This window comes from Vespula pensylvanica, chromosome 6, assembly GCF_014466175.1.
Source record: "Vespula pensylvanica isolate Volc-1 chromosome 6, ASM1446617v1, whole genome shotgun sequence".
NCBI lineage: Eukaryota > Metazoa > Arthropoda > Insecta > Hymenoptera > Vespidae > Vespula > Vespula pensylvanica.
The window spans coordinates 7,180,677-7,187,753 of record NC_057690.1 but is presented as its reverse complement, the minus strand read 5'-3'; positions in this window follow the sequence as shown (position 1 = coordinate 7,187,753).

Genomic DNA, 7,077 nt, shown 5'->3' with positions numbered 1-7,077 from the left:
ATATGTTTCTGAAGCACAGTGAGATCGTATTACTAAATTTTGTAAGATTCTTTTGAATTAAAGTTAATAAAAAACGAGAGAGCCTTTCTTTAAATTGAATATTTAATTTTTGTAAGATCTTATGTTCTATTCCGAATGTTAAAAATTTTCTTTTGAAAATGGAAAATCTGAAAATATGAAATTCACATGACATTTTAAGAAGTAAAAGACATCGCTAATGTTGAATCATGCAAGTATACGGTAATAATACGGTAATAACTTATCGAATAACAATCTCTATCGTAGAGACGCGCGTGCACATGTATGTATATTTAGTAAGTATGTGTAGCAAGAATCTTTCTTGGTCGGACCGAATCAACGACGAACTTGGGCAAATCATTCGAAAAAAAATAGACCGAATAACTACCAGCTAGCACGTAAGGATTAAAATCACACCGATTATAAATGCAAACTGAACGAATGTACAAAGACCGAATATCGATCGTCTAGAAGATTTCTTGACATTTCGATATCGTAGAACGAAACTAAAATAGTTTGACTTTCTAGTGTTCTTTTTTTTTCTTTTTTTTTTGTAAGTGTACATGAATCATTAATTATTATCCATACAAGAGCTGATTTCATTCATTTCCATATAACGATAGTAGTCTCAGTTCGCAGTAGTATAAATCAATAATTAGTTGACCAAGTACGAAAATGCATAGACGAATTGTACGGTAAAGAATAGATTGAATTTACATGATTATTTCAAATTTCTAAAAGCATTAGATTAAAATCGAATAGCCATCTCGAATGTAGCTATCTATTCTCAATGCCGACGTCGTGACACGTAATATGCTTGTTTATTCAAGCTAGCACAGTTAAATCAGCTTGCAAATACGGTCGAACAAACGATACGGTTTACGATGCGGCAATAAATTATAGGTAAACTTCCTTTTGTAATATATCGTAATACGGACGTTGTACGAGCGCGAGGGCAGGAAGAGGTGAGTTATATATAATGATTATGGTCATTCATAAAGTGATCGCGGCCATAATTTGTTGGGCGGTTTATCACAATGAATTTCCGTTATCAAAAGCGAGCTCGCACTAATTCAAGCGAAATCACTTCTGCCGTCCGTAATTTCTTCCGATCGAATTTCTATCGGCAGCAACTTTTATTTATTGATTTGCATTATCGCATCGCGACGATGATTTGTGCGCGAAAACTTTTTCAGATGTATTACGTACACACAAACATATTCGCAGGTAGGTATGCATTCAGAGAAATCGTGACGTTTTATGGGCCATTACATTTTTACCAATAAAAACACACCTCGAATAATCGATTTAAAATATTTTCTCTTCCATTATTTCGCAGCAATTTGTTAACTTCGTCAATTTTTTAAATCAAATTTATTAACTCTCAACGTTATACTAACTTATAACGTGTTTTTCATTTTATTTTCATTAGATAGATTTCATATTTAGTTACGAGTTAAATTTCTAATTTTAATGTTAACACATAACTTGATGAATTTTCTCGTATATGCGTGTGAATGTATGTATGTATGCAAAGAAAAATTCTAATTTCGATAAAACTGCCGACATTACGCATTATATTATGTAACACCCCTGTGAAAATTTATGCGCATTCGCACAGATTTATGCGAGTAAGTTACGTCCGCTGGTACGTATCGTCTATGTGGGTGTACATACGGAATTCGGACCTGTACACACGGATGCACGCGCACTCGTCGAATAGAATTCCAATCATACCATCCGTATCACACTTTTTACTAAAAACATAGATTCTCGCTATTATCAAGGGAACACAGAATATACATACGTGTGCGATTGCGCGAGCGTGCGTACGTTTGTAAACTGATGAATAGATGAAGAATTATTTTGTAAAACAATGCTTTATTTGTTGCACGTTCACGATTTTATTGTTTCTATTTTCTCATTTAGCTTCTTACGTTTCAGATTTTCTCTCTTCTTTTGTTCGTTTTTATTTAAGTTTCGATATTCCTTAAAATGAAACTTTTAAGGAGGAAGGATAAAAGAAGCAGGATGTATACCCGACGATAATAGCCGAAGGGCCGAATTACGTATCGATTAATTAAATCCGTCGAAAAATCCTGCCGTGGAAATGGTCCTGGCCCTAGGGTCCAATTTAAGTTGTTTCAACATCTGTACTCTTTCGGTACTGTTTAAAATTAACTCTATTACGAACAGTTCGGACTTGCTGAAAGATAAACTCACTGTGAACGAAGAATAATGACGGAAGCATTTTTAGAAACTTTTTGAGATTCGAATTTTCCGTTAATTGCGGAAATTCGAACGGATTCAATAAAGACGATTCGATATCGATTGGCTAAGATTATTATTTTTCATCATCATTATAACGGTTTTATTTTACAGTTTTTGTTTTCTTTTTTTTCTCTCATACTATTGATTCTTTAGTTAGAAAAGAATTATTAAAAACTGAAAAAAGAAAACGTTCCTTTGCTTTCTATATTCCATTGTTAAAATCTCTATGAAAGAATACGTATCAAAATTGTATTGTAAAATACAGAATTACGAGGGTAAAAAGAAAAAATAATAAAATAGAAAGAGAAATAACAAACATGTAAGAATTCATCATTTCACGCAGGTACATCAAGCTGATGGCTAAACTCAAAATGCCCTTCGATCGTGCGTTCGATAACGGACTACTCATCGCGATCGCCAATAACGAAAGTAATTGAAAATCGATTTTCCAGCGATCTATATCGATCGTCCTTGCGATCCATCGTGGAACGAGCCACGTATACGAGTCGAGCTCGTTACCGTCGGCTTTGATTACGTGCCGTACGTGATTCTATTAATCGAATAGTCCGCTAATCGAGTAGGAAAGACGCGTTTGTAGTCGTAGTAGTCGTAGTGATAGCGATTTCAGTAGTAATAGTAGTAGTATAGTGTTAGGAATAGTAGTAGAAGTAGTAGTAGTAGGAGAAATGGTAATGTTGGTGGTGGTAGTAGTGATAGTAGTAGTAGTAGTAGTAGTAGTAGTAGTAGTAGTAGTAGTAGTAGTAATAGTAGTAACCAGGAACGGTAGCTCGAACTTTCATCGACGTTCTATCTGCGTTCAGATTCTCGAAACGCAATATTGTATTTGTGTTAGACTTTTCTCCTAGTTTCGAGATATAGAATACGTTTGTCAAATTTGTCGACACCCTTTCAGATTCATTCTTTGTACTATATACATAGAACTATATCCCTATCTGTAACTCGAACCGTTTTTTTCTATCTCTTTTTGTTCCATTCGTTGGGGAGTACATAACGGAGGTGAAACCACGAGTTTGCATTGCAGATTGGTAACTACATTCCGATTTTACGCGGACGATTTTTCCCATAGCTCCTACCCTCAAACTCTTTTTCTCTTACTCTCTCTTCCGCTCTCTCTCTCTCTCTCTCTCTCTCTCTCTCTCTCTCTCGCTCTCTCGCTCTCTCTCGCTCTCTATCTGTCTATCCAACTATTCATCCATCTCCGTCCATATACACGGCATCTCCCTTTCTCTTGACTCCAGGACAACGCAATCTGGTCGACGTCTATCCCCCTTTTCTCTTTCTCGACTGATGCACCTTTTTTCGCGAGTTGTAGGCGAGCTCTCGCGTGTCCCGGGAAATGCCGAAAAATAGCCAAGGGATGTGCATTTTTTTCGTCGTTCGGCTATACACATTCAGTGGAATAGATCGAGCAATGGGGCTTTAGAGAATGAGAAACGGAACGAAGGGTAAATGGACGAAAGGGTTAGATGGATGGCAGAGAAACGGTGAGGAAGCGAGATCAGAAGGAGAGAATGATGGAAATCCTGTGTGTATTTTTTTTCAGGGAATGTATGTGTGTGTATGTGTATGTGTGATAGAGGGGGGATGAAATTGGTTCGGAGAAGAGAACGAATAAAGAGAGAGAGAGAGAGAGAGAGAGAGAGAGACAGAGAGAAAGAGAGGAGAGAAAGAGAAACAGGAACGTATATATAACCGTTAAAAATGCCAACGGCACGTTGGTGACGTATACGTCGTCCCTCTATTGACCGGTCGAAGGAGGGCGAATCGAAACGAGCGCGAGACTGGACTCGCCTGGACAGTCCGCCACCTTTGCGCGGTATTTTATTTACCATGGAAACTGGAACGCGTGCGCCTACTGTTGGCGCGGTCGTTTTCGCTCTCGACAGGAAACGTAAACGATGAGACAATGAAGCTTTAATACTAACATCTTACATCTTGTTTTTACTTCCGTTTCCTTTTTTTTCCTTTTCGTTTCGTTTTCTTTATCTTCCTTTAACACATCGATCTTATGCAAATCGATGTACGAATTATTTATTCAATATCTTTCATAACGTCTTTTTGAGTATAGAAGTTCATCGTCGTTTTTTTTAAACTTACTGTTCTTACTACCAAGAATACTTTTAGTTTTTCAATGATTTTATTTACGTCATCTATGTCAATTTTAGAAATGAAAATATTACATTATTATAATATCTTTGACCGAATATAACGTAAAATTAAATCCTTACGCAATAATTTACATCGCAAATGAAATTAAATAACACATTGTTATGTTATTTCTTCTACGATCAGATGTATTTAAGTGTTAAACGTCATTAAAGAAATCTTAAAAATATTCTTTCTCCCAAAAGTCAATCTACATTTTCGGTATTGTAATTATCTTGATCATGAATGTGTTTGTTTTAATTTATTCTTTTTTCGTATTTACTCATTAAAATAAAATAAAAGTTGTATTGGTTTATTAAAAATTTTCTTCAAAAGCGTTTATACATACAGAAATTTCCTTGATACAAGTCGTATCAGCGTGGCCCCTTGTCGTTTATATCGTGCTTATATCGAACTACGACGAATTTATCTACCTATCCACTTTCCCCTTTCCGTTCTCTCGCCGCGTCTCTTTTTCGCCGTCACATAGCGCGATACGATAAAAATGGAACGTCGAAACTACCGTTGGCCGCTGCGGAACAATTTTGCTCCTTTCACCGACGAGCTATCGATTTATCGGTAATATCGAGCGGAGCAGAAAGAGAGAGAGTGAGAGCGAGAGAGAGAGGAAAAGAGAGAAATGCGGAAACGGTCGGCGTAATAACGCTGCAAAAATCTAAACAGATGGATAATACGATAAATGAATTAAGCTTGCGCGAATTCTCTTTTTTTCTTTCTCTTCTTTTTTTCTTTTTTTGTTATTTTCTTTCTACCTTTTCTACGCTTTTTATACGTCCCTGTTTTATTTATTGAAAACGCAGAACGGAAAGGGAGAGAAAGAAAACATCAACGAAAAGTTGAAATTTTACACGAGTAATTCGATGATTTTTATTTCGGCTTTATATTCGAGATCGTTTCGATTTCATTTACAAAAGATGTTTTTATACCTGTTTCTTTTTCTTTTTTTCTTTCTTTTTTATCTTTTTTTTGTGGTTCTCTTTCTCTCTCTCTCTCTCTCTCTCTCTCTCTCTCTCCTTTTCTTTTTTCTCATTCGTACATTATAACAAATTTTTAATACAATAAAATGATTTATACGATCCTGATAAATTTTTATCGCCGTACATCGTAGGTAAGGGAACTTTTTGTTTCTTTCTTCTTGAATATATTGATTTACGAACGAGCCGTTCTAGAGTCGTAGAATTTTGAAGCGTGTAAAAAGCCTTCGTTATAGCAGTATGAGTGTTCTAAAATTTATTCATAACCACAGTAAAGTATTAGTAAATATAAGTTCAGAGATAGACAGTTTCTGAGTTGTAAAAGTATTTTATTTTGTTATACCTGTTCGATGTATTTTTTTGTTCCTGATAAAAGTTCTGAATTAAATCATTTAAGCCCTAGCGCAATCTACATATTCTTTTCTTTTTTCTTTTTCGTTTCTTTTTTTTTTTTTTATCAACACTTTCTTCGTAACTTTGATCAATACCACGAGTATCTAAAGTTTGAATCATTCATTTTAAAACTTCTTCTATCATTTAAGAAAGAGAGAGAAGGAGAGAAATAGAGAGAGAGAGAGAGAGAGAGAGAGAGAGAGAAAGAGAGAGAGAGAGAGGTAAGAGTATAATTAGATATACATAGAAATGATTGCATTATACCTTTTGCTACTCTTCTCGCATTACACTTTTTCCTTTTTTAGTATCTTCTTTAAATATGCATATTGCATCTCAATCGACTAGTTGAAACAGGAAAATTCGAGAATCTGCATGCGTCATACCAAAATGTGATTTTGAGCGAATCCCATTGCAAAACAAGTATAATGGAAGTATGATGTTCTTATCTCGGAGGGTCGATACACGTTACGATAAGAGAGTGAGCTTTTCTAACCGAAAACCCGTACTTCTATCTCCAAGTCTGAGCATTCTCAACGTTGTGGATTTTATGGTGAGAGTAAATATTATATCACTTTCGAGCTCTGCCGTGTTCATTTCCGATGATGAATAGCGTACAATGTTGATAATATTCATTCAAGAAATAATTCTAACAAACTTATTAAATATTCATAATAAAGACAATTATCTCGAAAGTAAATTATTTCAAATCGATATACTTTCGAATTATCTTATTAAAAATTTCTCTTCTTTATTTTCTTCTTTCTTTTTTCTTTTCCCATTTCGAAAAAATTTCCATTTTCATCGCGAAAAGCACAAAGGACCTTGACATTTTTACATGAACTTATTCATCGCGTAGTTCGCATGACGATTCATACCGAACTTCTTGGCACTTCCGACCTAGTAGCTTTTGCTTTGCCGCATGCGTTAGAGAGTTGCAAGGAATGAATAGTTTATCGTTTTACGTGTTGTACCGCGCGAGCCCGAACTATCAAGCAGAAAACATAATAGAGAAGTGCATGTGATATGGATAGTAGTCACGCACGTAGTCCATGATGTGGCTCGTATATAGTGGTATACTTAGGTACATATATCGTACATTGGCCGGCAATTCCATCGTTCCGAGGTGGATTTCAACGCGGCTTCTCAACGTAAGAACTTTAAATTAACGACTTACATTGAATCGGCCTTAATCTACTCTATTCTCTCTCTCTCTCTCTATCTCTCTTTGTCTCTT